Source organism: Ctenopharyngodon idella, chromosome 5 (genome assembly GCF_019924925.1).
Source record: "Ctenopharyngodon idella isolate HZGC_01 chromosome 5, HZGC01, whole genome shotgun sequence".
NCBI lineage: Eukaryota > Metazoa > Chordata > Actinopteri > Cypriniformes > Xenocyprididae > Ctenopharyngodon > Ctenopharyngodon idella.
In genome coordinates, this window is record NC_067224.1 from 35064413 (window position 1) to 35078741 (window position 14329).

At 36.8% G+C, this 14329-nt stretch overlaps 1 long non-coding RNA gene across 2 annotated transcripts in view; it reads right to left on the minus strand.

Moving 5' to 3' along the window:
- The window catches only part of LOC127512847 (uncharacterized), a 39318-nt gene that overhangs the window by 8157 nt on the left and 16832 nt on the right, over nucleotides 1-14329 (minus strand). For both annotated transcript variants that reach the window (XR_007930272.1, XR_007930271.1), the window contains exons 4-5: nucleotides 3389-3516; nucleotides 775-862 (exon numbers count right to left, since the gene is read on the minus strand). This is a non-coding gene — a long non-coding RNA (uncharacterized LOC127512847). The remainder of the gene's footprint in view (nucleotides 1-774; nucleotides 863-3388; nucleotides 3517-14329) is intronic.

Below are 14329 nucleotides of genomic sequence, written 5' to 3' on the forward strand. Positions count from 1 at the left end.
CAACACTGAATGCGCATAACTGTTGGTAGGGTCAAAAAGCAAAGAACATTTGCCCTTCAGCTTTGGCCTCGAGTAAATAGTCTCTATGAACAAAACTCCTGGTACAAGAGAAGTGAATGATGTCTAAATCTGTTTTTCCATGGTCTCATACTTTAACCAGAACATGAGTTCACCTTTAGTCCAGGTCCTTGACGGCCTTACTGCAACCGAGCGAATGCCTGACAGAAAATCAATACTAATCAATTCCTCAGTCTGTTAGGTAATAACAAGCTAAGGAGGCACTCTGAGAAATATGGCTTTCAGACCTCTTTAATTTGTCATAATACAAGAGAGAAAAAAGCAAACAAGATTATCCATTCCTGAGTCCCTAATTCTGGTCTTCTAGCCGACACCAGAGACAGGATGGCTGGGTAATTTAAAGGGGCAGCAGTCCTATATATGGAGTCTCTAGTCAGGTGAATCCAATTTGGAAATTGCTCCACACGTAATTGGATCCCGAACTTGTCCAGCTCAGGTGTATTTGTGCATTTAATCTAGCATGAGCGATCTTATCTGATGTCCAGAGCGGAAGGTCTTAAACTTTACTCTGGTTTGAGATACTTGTTTGAAAAAAAAAAAATAGATAGGGATACCATTAGATTTGCATTTCCCAGTGTTTGCAAAAGAATAGTGTTAACTTTGCTTTCAGTTTCAGCATTGGAGAGTAATTCACAAAACGTTCTAAACTTAAAAGACATAGTTCACAAAGAAATGAAAATTCTGTCATTTACTCACCTTCATGTCATTCCAAATTCCTATTATTTTTTTTCTTCTGTGGAACACAAAAGATGATATTTGAAGAATGTCTAGATGAATGTCCCACCTACAGAACACATTTCATCATTAACAGTTTAGAAGTAAGACTTTTACTCAAACGCATATATAAATTTCCCTTTTGGAAAGTCCCTGCTCAAGTGGTAGTACTTTTTCAAAGTTCAGGAACTTTGGGGGGTGGGACTTGGGCACTGAGCATGCTGATTGGTTGCGCAGCATTTTATTTCAACCACCATTTTTAAAAGTCTGTTGCGGTGCGTTTACACAGGGCGTCGGCGTTAACGCTTCTCGTTTACTTTGAATGGGTGACGTCATGCGTTGCCGAACTGAATTGTGGGTTCTGTCGCATCGCTTCACTCGCTTTTCAAGCGGCAGAAATGGAAGATTTCTCAACTTTGCAAGCGCCAACGCAGGCGTCAGCCAATCAGATCGCCTTATGCAAACACTCTAGAGCAGTTGCTAGCCTATTGCATTCATGCAACACCGGAAAGTAATGTGACTGCTGTTATCAAGATAACGGTCGCATCAACACAAGCTTCAGACACGCCCTCTGTCAAGCGTTAACGCTGACGCCCCGTGTAAATGCAGCGTAAGAGTTGTTTGCTATTCGAATCAACAATGGAATTTAAAAATTATGGACTGGCAGCGAGGTTCCAGCTTTATTAAGCTTATATGCAGAGGACGAAATCTAGTGGAAACTGGAAAGTCACGCGCAGTCCTACGTAACCGTACTAATCTTCAAGGTACTTTAGACCGCGATGGAAACGCAGACAGCTTCAGGTCTGGGTGAAAAGAAATTCCTGGGGGGGGGAAAGCTCCTGGGACAAATTGTTCCGGGTAATTTTTTTGGAAATGCGGCTATAAATTATAAAAGTATATTATATATTCAAGACACCACCCATCACAATTCAGTAGGCAAATACACATAAGGAGAATAAAACAATTTAGTGTGCAACTATCATGATGATTTCATCACTATAAGTTACATTTTGATTTATTATGCCTATGAATAAAACACAAATAAAGACCGTAAAACACAGGTATTCGGGCAGTCAAAAGATTCAAATAATTAAAACAGAGTGAAAATTACCTAAAAAAAAACTATAATCATTGATCACAAATATGAAAATTGAGGTTCAAAATAAGATCATTAGATAAAATGCATTAGAAATGATATTACGTTAGTTCTTGCATGTTTCGTGACACTTTCAAATTGAAATGTCCAGTGAGTGACGCTAAAAGTGTGTTCAGTTTTATCTGAAACAAATTAACGTGAATCTGGCAGCATTTTATTACTCTGATTGTTGTACATATCGCAGTAGTTGGGAAATGAAATGCGTGGTGAATGATGCTAAAAGGCTAATGCTAATCGCATTTGAAAATAACGTAGGCCTACACTAAACTGATAGTGTTAACAGAAGCAAATGTGTGTGTGTGTGTGTGTGTGTGTGTGTAATAATGATAAATTCTATCCAAAACAATAGTGTTGATAAAGGATGTGGAGGTACCTGTGAAGAAACAACAACAAAAAAGTTGGTTAACGCTACATTAGAACAAACCCCTAAGCAGAATCAGTATGTGCTGCCTTGTGAGCTCTGTAAATATTTCATGTTATCAGGGTCAGATCAACAGGATTATCCAGGAATGAGGAATATTCCTCAGAGCACTTAAAATCAGACACAGCTGTTAATCAGATGTTTAAAGCCTTTATTTTCCCCCCACAAATCCTCTTACTCACTAGGCCAACTCATTGTGAGTTTTAACAGATGTTCTACACACTTCTTTTAATCATTTGTTGTATCTGTGAAAAAGCATTTAGCGCTTCATGATAAAGAGGAGATAAAAAGTGGTTATTGTTAGCTTGCTGCTTTCCAGTGAGTTTCTAGCCTAACCATTCTAACATAACTGCATTAGATGAATATCATGTCCCTCAGTATGAGGCAGAGCCGACGGGAAAGAGCCCGTCACATCCCTGCTTTGCGGTCGAGGAGTTTTAACCACCAATGAAGTGGGGCAGCACGGGCGCATTAATCAAAGCGAAAGGTCAGCAGAACAAGCCAATTTGCAGACAGCTCAACTAGACCTCTCTGGAGAAACGGATAGCCTACATCCCTCTTCTCTGAAACACACAGAGCTGAACGAATAGACTGAGACTGACTTTGGCCTGTGGGTGAAGCTGGTTCGATGAGTATCTTAGCGGTGTTGTTCCAGGGGTATTTCACAAAAAGCTGCTTTGCATCATTAGGTTAAGTGCTCTACCTTCTGATGTAGAACAATTTCATTGAGAGTCCTGTATTCTGAGAAAATTGAAAACAACTTAATAGATTCGATGCTGTGGAAAAAATCCTCATCTACTGGTTAGCTGCAGGTTCAGACTTGTAGCATGGCGGGCAAAAAAATGGCTGGAATTAATTGTCAACACTGATCATTTTCCAAGATTTACAAATGATTAAAAAAAAGGCTATAGACTTGCTTTGCCACTATGCTCTTAACCAAGTCAAACCTGTCAATTAACAATGCATAATTTAAAGTTATAGTTCATGCAAAAATGAATTTTCTGTCATCATTTACCCACCTTTATGTTGTTCCAAACCGGTATGACTGACTTTCTTCATGGATCCCTTGAGATGAGACCATGAGATGAGAGGACTTTTGAAGAATGTTAACACTGGTCTTTTTCATAAAATTAAAACATATAGTAGCCTAGAAGAAAAAAAGGCACCATTAAAGTATCAAAAAACAGTCAAACTGTTTTCAGAATACATAGTCATATCTTATTCAGGTCTTCTGCATATTCAAAAGCACTGTGTTGCTATTGTTACAAGACAAAAGAATCAATCACATTTGGCATCAATGACGTTTAACCTGCTATGACACATCGTCACACAATGAATTTGAATATAAATACAAAAATTTGGGGTTGGTAAGATTTTTTGGTAACACTTTATTTTAGGGTCTTTTAACTAGTTGCTTATTAGCATGCATATTACTAGAATATTGGCTATTTATTAGTACTTATTAAGCACACATGAATGTCTTATTCTGCATGACCTTATTCTACATTTTTAATCCTACCCAATACCTAAACTTAACAACTACCTTACTAACTATTAATAAGCAGTAAATTAGGCATTTATTAAGGGAAAAGTCGTAGTTAATAATTTATATCTGTTCCCTATACTAAAGTGTTACCGATTTTTTTAATGTCAATAAGTATAAATAGCAGTATTGTGAATGTGAAATATTACAATTTAAAATAACAGTTTTCTATTTTAATACTCCAGTCTTCAGTGTCACATGATCCTTCAGAAATCACTCTAATTTGCTGATTTGGAGCTCAAGAAACATTTATTATTAATATCAGTGTTAAAGCAGTTGTGATGCTTAATATTTTTGGGGAAACCATGATAAAGTACTTTTATTTGATGAATAGAAGGCTCAAAATATAGTATTTGAAATAGATTTTTTTTTTGTAACAATGCACAAGCTTTACTGTCATTTTTGATCATGCATTATTTAAGTAATAAAAATATTACTGACACCAAACCTTTTCTGAATGCTGTTTGAGAGCTTCAGTGGACTATTATCTTTTTGCACGAATCATGACTTAGATCAAATTAGAAACCTCATTCACATTATAAACAGGGTTGCCAGGTTTTCACAACAAAACCCACCCATTTGCTACTCAAAACTAGCCTAATCACATTTCATGGTAAAAATCGTGTTCCAGGGGGTAAAATCCACATTTTGGGCAGGGTCCCCCTGGTAAAATTCGCATTCCAGGGGCTAAATATCATGTTATTTGGGGTCGCGTCAATGCGCAGACATGAAAAACAACCCACGGCTACAGAGTAAAAGTAGCCCAAGTTCGCGGGAAAACCGCGAACTTGGCAACACTGATTATAAAACACAATAGTAGTTCTTGTGGTTTCCTTATAGCTGAAAAATACATTAGTTTACAAGAGTTTGAAAATCACATTGAAGCTGGATCAAACTGTTCCTTTTTCATTTCAAACTGCTCGGTCTCATTTTACTGCAACATCAAGGCCTTTGTAGTCATGGGAATAAAAAATAAATAAATTAAATTCTGATTCAAAACTCATGCTCAATTGAAGCAGACAGACTCTTATAAATACACCACATTCAACATATAAACATGCATCATGCATTTATTTATTTCACATACTCTATATGACAAAAATTGTAAGAGTTGATTTATACTGAGAGAACACAAAGCAGCTGGAGCAAATGACAGCAACCAGATTGTATATTTTACGTCTTTATTGCTCACTAAAACAGTGCAGCACGTTCTGTAGATAAAGTCTCTCACGCATAAAATGCAGTGCAGGTTTTATGATTCAAACACAATGCCTTTTTTCAGACATCTCCATTTAAAGCATGGCCTCGGTTTACCTCGCCTTTTTAAACAGACCGAGACAGCTACCTGGGATGAACCTGTACTAATACAGAAGGCATTTTTTTTTTACAAACAATTAAATGGAGCATCACTCCGATCCTCTGTTTCTTTTTCCTCCACTGAGCTGGCATAATCACATATTGCATTTGTTGTTTAAATAAGCATTCATTGCATTAGTAGGTGATCGAAAACACACAATAGAAGAGCTTTGGCCAGAGGCTAAATTACAAAAGCCTGTGAGAAAGAGGCCCCCACATGATGCAAAGGTGTCAGGATGGTGAAAAATACGGCGTTATATATAGCTCACTCCACAACCCAGAAAAATGAAATTCCCAATGAACTGTCACAACCTCTTTTCTCTGGGTCTTAGAATAGGCCAATTTACACAGCCTAGGGTGGCAGGACTGATGAGTGAAAGGTAGAAAAGCTCTTACTTCATCTTACTTCAAGCCATGATTCAAATGCCACTCATCCGAGCTCTTGTTTTCCAGTGAAATCAGCTCTAAAGTGAGAGACATGGACAGGCCTCTGCATATGACTGATGACATTTATTTTAGATTCCAGTATTAGCTCTCAAAAAAGAAAAAAATCTCCATTAGAAGAGATTACGAGAGGATAAGTGCTCTTTTCTGCATGAAATCTCTGTCCCTCTGTTGTGTGGTTGTGAGAGGCGCTTCACACACCAGCCAGCTGGCAGGACTGTTACAGTATCACTGCCAGAATACAGAAATTACTTGACATTTACATTTAATCTAACCTCTGACTAACCTCTAACCTCTGATATCTCTGCAATGATCTCTTGCTCTTTTGCACTTTTTGGCACTAAAAATGTTTCATCAGGTAACCCTAACCTAAAATATTATTTAATGTGAATGAACCTAATTACTGTCACAGATCCTCCCTGGCACCTGATAACACACACCTGTCCCTCGTCAGCAGTCCAATTACCCCAGTACTCTCACTCTTGAGCCATTTCTCAATATACGTTCAATATACGTCCTATTTGTTCAAACAAATAGGGCTGTGCAACAAATTTAAGCTCCTCTTCTCTTATATCGAAATCTGCCGACATTTCTCTTTAAAATTTCTCATTTTAGACTTCTAATTCGTGAATAAAAACCCTCCTTACACCTTCCCTTAACCCTACCCAATAAACACTTTTAATATTATATTATTAAACACTTGTTCACAGTTTATTATATCAAACTTGATATACAATAACGAGTTATGATGAAATAACGACTTAATATCTCGAAATAACGACTTATGTCAAAATAATGAGAAAATAACGAGTTATGTCGAAATAACGAGATATTATGTTGAAATAACGAGATATGTCAAAATAAGATATGTCGAAATAACGACTTATGTCGAAATAACTTAATATCTCAAAATAACAAGATATTACGTCAAAACAAGATATTATGTCGAAATAACAACTTATGTCGAAATAACTTAATATCTCGAAATAACGAAATATGTCTTAATAACGACTTACGTCGAAATAACGACTTAATATCTCGAAACGACTTAACATCTCGAAATAAGACTTATTATGTCATAATAATGACTTGTGTTGAAATAACGACTTAATATCTGTCTTAATATCTCAAAGCAGAGTGGTAGGCTATATGACGCATCTTTGTGTGGAAATAAAAAACGAATGTTTTTTTAGAATAATACTTAACTTTACCATTTACCATTATTTACTGATATTTATTTCATAGTTTTACAGACTGTATGTGTCGTTTCACTGACGGAATAGCTAAAATAAACACGCACATCTGTTTCAAAATGGATGTTTGAGCATTTGTTTATTTATTTTTTTATAATTCAAAATTTATTTCATTGAGGTATATATATACACACACAAACATACACACACACGCTCCAAATATTTATATGTATGATTACCATCATATTTAAAATGTTTTTAAAAATAGGCTAGTTAAATAAAATAGCAAAATAGTTCCAACAGATTTTCCTGTGGTACTGAAATTAAAATTGAACCGTAAAATTTTACTGGTATTGGTACAGACTACTGAAATTTTGGTACCGTGACAACACTACACCCCGACCATGCGGTTCAGGGCTTCCGTAGTAGGCAGACAGACTAGACTGAAAAATAAGTTACAGACAGAATAGCCCCATGAACCACAGGCTTTCTGGGAAATTTTTTGAATCAGTTACAGGGCTCAGATCTATTTTGTCTAATCCAGAAATGCACTCCAGGTAATTTCTATGAAAATGGAGTGAATGCAGCCCATCACAAATTCTGCCAGTCCCACATCAGCCTTTTTAGTCACAGTCAAGACCACCTGAGGTGCAAAACCCATGGTCAACATCTGGTTGTAGCCCATTTCTATTCTTGATTTTCTGTTTTTGTTAGAAAGGACATGGTCAAACAATGCAGTCCACTGCTGCATGGGGGAGAACCCAACCATAATCACAATATCTTAGTAGGAGAATTCATGAATTTAGATGGAAATTCAGAGAAAGCAGAAGAAAATGGGATGAGGGTCTTTAAAGAAATGTCAGGGGAGACTATGGGTAAAGACATGGAACAGGGACATAGAAGTGTTGTTGTTTTGTTTTGTGTCCCTCTTTTTGTTCATATGAGTAAGCACCTAAATTTATATTTAATGCTTTCCAAAAAATCAAACAAAAAAACATGTTAAAATATGTTAAAATGAACAAAAATATGTTAATTTTTAACTGCATTCAGTAAATTATAACTCTCATTCTTTTTCCTAATTTTATATATATATACAGTATGTGGATTTGGATCATTCCTTTTTTATTTTTTCATTAACATGCGTTTCACACTTGCTCCTTAAGCTGGTTACACTGTAAAAAATTATTTTCATTTAGTTTTATTTTCATTGTTATAACTTTTATAATTTCATATATAAAATTTTTTTTCTTTTGTCAAATCAACTTCAATAATTAATGTGGTTCTGAAAACATTATGAGCTTCTGTTGATTAAAGGGTTAGTTCACCCAAAAATGAAAATTCTGTCATTATGGGTGATTTCAAAACACTGCTTCATGAAGCTTTGAAGCTTTACGAATCTTTTGTTTCGAATCAGTGGCTCGGAGCGCATTTTAAACTGTCAAAGTCACGCCCCCCAGTGGTGAACCACTGAAATTTCGAAACACTTATGACATAACGAAGCCTCGTTTACTGAAATCATGTGACTTTGGCAGTTGATACACGCTCCGAACCACTGATTCGAAACAAAAGATTCATAAAGCTTTGAAGCTTCATGAAGCAGCGTTTTCAAATCGCCCATCACTAGATATTGTTGAATAAAGTCGTTATTTTGTTTTTTTGGCACACAAAAAGTATTTTCATAGCTTCATAACATTAAGGTTGAACCACTGTTTTAAATACGTCTTTAGTAGCTTTCTGGGCATTGAAAGTGTTAATTGCCTTGCTGTCAATGGAGGCCTCACTGAGCCATCGGATTTTATCAAAAATATCTTAATTTGTGTTCCAAAGATGAACAAAGGTCTTACGGGTGTGGAACGACATGAGTGTGAGTAATTAATGACAGAATTTTCATTTTTGGGTGAACTTACCCTTTAAACCAATCGCCTTAATTGTATTAACTTAATTTTTTTAAATTCAATGAACTCAAAATTTTAAGGCAACCAGGTAACTTACTTTTTTAAGTTAAACCAACAATTATTTTTTACAGTGTATGAATAAATGGTTATAGAACACTCAATATTAAAGCAAAAGTAGTCATGAAATTCCAAGCAGTGTCCTGTGTTGTGTCAAGCTTATTAAAATATTAACGAAAATATACAGTTATTTAATAGTTTAAATAACTAAAGCAAATCATTTAAAAATTATTTCAATAATCACCTAACTATGCCTTCCACCTCTTCTGGGGTCTGATTCCAGGTCTATCCCATCTGCTTGGTGTCTGCCTCAAAAATATAAACTCATAATATTATAAAATATAATACATTCAGCTTTCTTGACCTTACATTGAGAGATGGAATATTTGTTCTTTTAAAAATGTAAGTATATACAGTATATATACTTAAAATCATAAGTACCAGATCTGATTCTAATTTATATTTCATAGTGCAACATTTCTGCAGTTATATCCCCCATCCATTTCCAATCCTTAAGAGCACTGAAGACCTTCTGTTTCATTGTCAGCTCTACCACTGATGAGATTTGAATTGGATTTTACTTGCAATTTAAATTAGAATTGACCTCGACCCTGGTGTGTGATCTACAGTATTTCTCACACGGATGTATGTTCTCAGGCTTAACAGAGATTTAAATAATTCACTCACACTTGCTGCCAAAACTGGGTAATCAGCCTGCAGGCCTGAGAGGAGGAGCTGAGGAGAAGAGAGGATTAGACAGAGGTGAGGAGGAGGAGGAGAAGAACAGGAAGAGGAAGTAGAGGAAGGGAATCTTAATAGAGTGAATAGAAAGAGCAATTGCTCAGTCCACATGCATAATTAAGAGTGTGACAGGGATTTTAGAGAGAGAGAGAGAGAGAGAGAGAGAGAGAGAGAATACTCTTTAATGACAGATGTGACAGATTATAGCCTTGAATGAGATGAGCAATAATGTCTCGATAAAATTCACTGTTCATGTGCATCTGGGTGTTGGCTGGGCCCTGGGCGTCAGGAGTTTTTTCACAAAAAATACATTTTTGCAAGAGACAATTTGCTGATGTTTTAAAAGGAAACCCTCATCTCTGACTGCATCTCCACACTCACATCCTGTAAATGACAGAATGTTTTCTTTTCTAATTGTTTATAACTCAATCCATTTAGCAATGCAGTACATCTTTCGGAAAAGTTAAGTGCACATGCTCAAACTCTCTAAGGGCAAGTTCACTTGACAGTTATGATGTGTAAAAACCATTGTGTCTTATTCAATAACCACCCGCAATCTAGTTTAACCAGGCGATAAATGCACTAAAATAGCATCACACTGTGAATATTTAAATTAAGTCACTGTCATTTGTTTATCTCAAATACACCCCCTTTCTGTGCAAATTAAATCTGATTCATTGTGGCCTATTCACAAAACTTTTTGCTTGCCGCAATTAAAGTTGCCCTGTTACCGCCCACAGAAAGCAGATGCTAAACGATTTAATTTAAAAGAGAGTTTGTTTACATTTTCTATTCATCATGGCAACAGTAGTAAATGATGATCAAATGATAGATAGGAGCATTTATCTGCACATGTGAAATTATGCAGCTTATTGAGGAGAGGCGTACTATGACTTTTATAAGCGATTGGGTGTACGATGTTCGCCTGGCCGCCAAAAAACAAGGTGAAAAAGTCCCATAGACTTTATATTGGCACAGGATTTGTAAGATCATATCTCCGGATCAGAATGTCAAAGAGACTTGTGGGTGGGCTCATTTGACTCTGCCCAGCAAGCAGCCAATAAGTAGTGACATAACTTCCTAGCCACGCCCTAGCAACCACTTACAACACCCTACCCCATAGACTTCCATTGAAAAAAGGTGAAATGGATATCTTTGGATCAGAACATTGTAGAGAAAAGTGGGTGGCCTCTTTTGACTCAGACTGGCAAGTCGTCTTTAAATATCACTCTGGTAACTATTTAGCCATGCCATAGAAACCATTTAGAGCACCCTAGCAACTGTATGACAGCATGAATAAACCATTTCTCTTGGCTTTTGATTCAGATGGGAAAGTCTGTAAGTGTCACCATGGTAGATTTTACAGTAAAATCTTGGCACCAGAGCACTGTAGAATCACAGGGTTGGGCTTTTTTGATTCAGACTGGCAAATAGTCTTTAAATATCACTCTATAAACTGAATAGCCACTCCCTACCAACCATTTAGAGCACCTTAGCAAATGTACAACAATATTAACAGATTAGTTCACTTTAAAATGAAAATTACCCCAAGATTTACTCACCCTCAAGCCATCCTAGGTGTATATGACTTTCTCTTCTTTCTGATGAACACAATCGCAGTTATATTAATAAATATCCTGACGCATTCAATCTTTATAATGGCAGTGAAGCTTTATAAAGGCTTGAGTTTGAAGCTCAAGAAAGTGCGTCTATCCATCATAAACGTGTACTCCACACGGCTCTGAGGGTTAACAAAGGCCTTGTTAAGCGAAGCGATGCGTTTGTTTAAAAAAAAAAAAAAATCCATATTTAACAAGTTATAAAAAATATATCAAGCTTCCGCCAGATCGCCTTCCGTGTTCGTCGCGTCAGTTACGTTTTTTTCGTAAGTTGAATAGGGAAGGCGTAGGACGTAGCGTAAAGGGGGTGACACACTGTACGAGAAGCTCAGCGCCGCGTGTATAGAACGTGCGTGTCCGGTGTGTGATACCTGTGAGTTGTCCAAGATGTGGCGCGACACTGAGCTTCTCGTCCGGTGTGCGACCCCCTTAAGTGTTTTGAACTGCGAGAGGTGTTTCGCTTTTTTCGTGAGTTGAATACGGAAGGTGCTCTGGCGGAAGCTAGATATTTTACTTTATAACTTGTTAAGTATGGATGTTTTTCTTACACAAACGCATCGCTTCGCTTCACAAGGCCTTTATTAACCCCCCCTGGAGTTGTGTGGAGTATGTTTATAATGGATGGATGCACTTTCTTGAACTTCATACTCGTTGATCCCGTTCACTGGCATTATAAAGCTTGGAGGCGTCAGGATATTTATTAATATAACTCTGATTGTGTTCATCAGAAAGAAGAAAGTCATATACACCTGGCTTGAGGGTGAGTAAAGCTTGGGGTAATTTGGGGCTCTTTTGATTCGGGCGGGAAACCAGTCTGTAAGTTCCACCATGGTAACTGTGTAGCTATACCCTGGAAACGATTTAGACCACCCTAGCAACTGTGTAGCAACATAAACAAGCCATATTTCAGCACCAGAACATTGCACATATTTGAGAGTTGCTTTCTAGCAATCACACAAAAGACCCTAGTAACTGCCTAGTGACGAGTTTTGCAATGTCAAAGTTTATATTATTATATAATTTATTAATATTTTGAAATATCTTCTATTTTTTATATTTTTAGTTTCAAGTTTCATTTTTAGTTTCAAGTTCAAGTTTATTTAGTTTAAGTTTTAGTCATTTTGTCATGTGCCTTTGCCATTTTTATTAGTTTAGTGATTAGTTCCTATTTAGATTAAATTTACTTTTAGTTTTAGTAAATTTATTACTTCAACTTCATTTTAAAAAAATGTAAACGAACATTAGAAATTGTATTTCAGTTACTGCCTAATTTTACAACCATTACATCAACATCAAAGCTAACAGCTATTATTATTACAAGTCAAAGAGCCCTAATCTGATGCTATAGTACAGTTTGCACTTGAATAATATGCTCTGCTGATTCATAAAGATGATAATGTTTCAGCAGTTTAAACATTTGTCATGTATTTCCTACAGAGAAAATATCCAGAGCCTGTTAACTTTGGCTATTGCCATCAGGCTGGTCATAATTAGATCAGAAAATGACACATGCAAGTGCTATGAATAGTAATGAGGGTTAGGCCATCTGCATTGGCAACTACGCAGTGTTTAAAACTGTTGTAGCGAATTTTGTTCTCATTAAAAGGCCCCAGATGACAAGCTTTGATTTTCCCACAACAATGCCTATGATGGTATTAATGCACAAACCAATTCACAAGCCATCGCTTGCACTGGATCCATGGAGAAAAAAGACCTGGAAAATATGCAGTGTTATTCCACACAGAGGTATCATTCACAGGAAATGCTCTGTTTTTCATTTTAGGGAAAACATTGGCCCTTGATTGCAGAATTGATTTTTTTTGTTGTCATGCCAGCAGTATGCAAATTAACTGTTTTGTGTACTGTATGGCCGTCAAAAGGCTCAAGCCAGATTGTTCACAATCTGCTGTCCATTTCACCAACTGTCCATCTCATGCTGAAAACCAAACCAGAACATCCTGTAACCATCCACCAGGACAGATCCAACCTCTTCACAACATATTGCAGTGCGCCGTTGAATAAATAGATTCTGGGATGACTTGCCTAAAGCATTTTAGCCACACAGACAAACAAGGAGAGGGAGAAAGAAAAAAAACGGAGAAAAAAACAACACCCGCAGCTCACATTCAGACCCACCTAAGGGCGTCTTTTCACTTTGGTCAAGGCCATACAACAATAGTAGCAACTGCAGTTTATCAAATCCTTCAAGGCTAGAATCACAGTTGATGGATAAGTGACCAAATACGCCATGACGCACTTAACGTCAGTCTACTCGTGGAACTGGAGCCAAGGATTTAGAGAGCTCAGACCGTCTGTCGGCTACCCTGCATACGTGGAAGCTTATTCACTTATCTGCTTCACAACTATGACTGAAAAAGTCCCTCAGTTCTCTCCATATCTTATTCATAACACCCATATGCCACATGCAGCTGGGACCTACACAGCCTATTCTCCCTACACTTCCTGTAGCTTATGGAATAGAGATCATATTAATATAGATCAACATTTAAAGCACTTATCCTGATCCTTTCTAAAGGTTGTGATTTTTTTATGTGCTACTATTCTGTTTGACAGGTCATGGGGCTGTTTATACATGTGTGCTTGCATGTATGCAAATGTGTGTGACAGTGTAATGACAGAAAGCCGCCAGATAACGCCAGGAGCCGTGTCCAGATGGGTGGTCCTAGCCACCTCAGATATCATTAACATTACATTTACATTCCGGATATGGCAGATGCTTTTATTAGAAGTGACTTTTGGTGCATTGAAGCTATATTTTATCAGAAAGTAATGAGCTTGGCTAAACTGTGACTGGCCGTCTTCAATAAAGCCCAATAGGGGAGAATCAGGGCAGGCTGTCATACTTTTTACTTCAGTGATTTTTCGCAGGGAGGGCTTATTTTTGAAAGTAAATTCATGAATAGGCACATACCTTAACGTCTTATACAACAAAGCTATTAAGACACTATTTAATACACTACATACAGATTTGTTTAATAAAAAAAGTACACAATGATTCATGAAATAGCAAAAATGTAAAAGCTTGCATAGAGAAATATCAGACCATTTATGTGTCCAATAGATACCTTATAAATTAATTGTATAAAATTAC